Raw genomic sequence first — 543 nt, forward strand, 5'->3', positions numbered from 1 at the left:
TCTCCTATGTGCTCTCGTTATAAATCGAGTCGCCCACACCCGTCACTCATTACTCCATGAATGGGTGAATCCATTCACAAGAGCACAGTCCCCACGATCCAATCACCTCTTAAAGGGCCGGCCTTTTGGTACCATAATCAGATTTCCTACTCTCTGAACACTGTTACAATGGGGATCCAACTTGCAACACATAGACTCTTGAGGGATATATTGGACTCGTAGCAGAGCACCAGGGTAACACTGCCTCACGGGATGACTTCGGAAGTCTTCCCTCATCTGCCGTGTTTTCAGAAGAGCTTATGAAGGATTGGTGTTAATTTTTCTTTACCTCTTGGTAGAATTCACCAGTGAAGCTACTTGCCCCAGGCTACTTTGTGGGAAGATTTTAGATTACCAAATCTCTTTACTTAATATGTCTACTCAGATTTTTTATTTCTTCTTGAGTTAATTTTGTACTTCCGTCTGTTTAGGAATTTTTCTATTTCATATAGGTTATCTAATTTTTTGGCATATAATTGTTCATAGTATTCCGTTATAATTGTT

The sequence above is a fragment of the Galeopterus variegatus genome, unplaced genomic scaffold (genome assembly GCF_000696425.1).
Source record: "Galeopterus variegatus unplaced genomic scaffold, G_variegatus-3.0.2 Scaffold711, whole genome shotgun sequence".
In the NCBI taxonomy this organism is placed as follows: domain Eukaryota; kingdom Metazoa; phylum Chordata; class Mammalia; order Dermoptera; family Cynocephalidae; genus Galeopterus; species Galeopterus variegatus.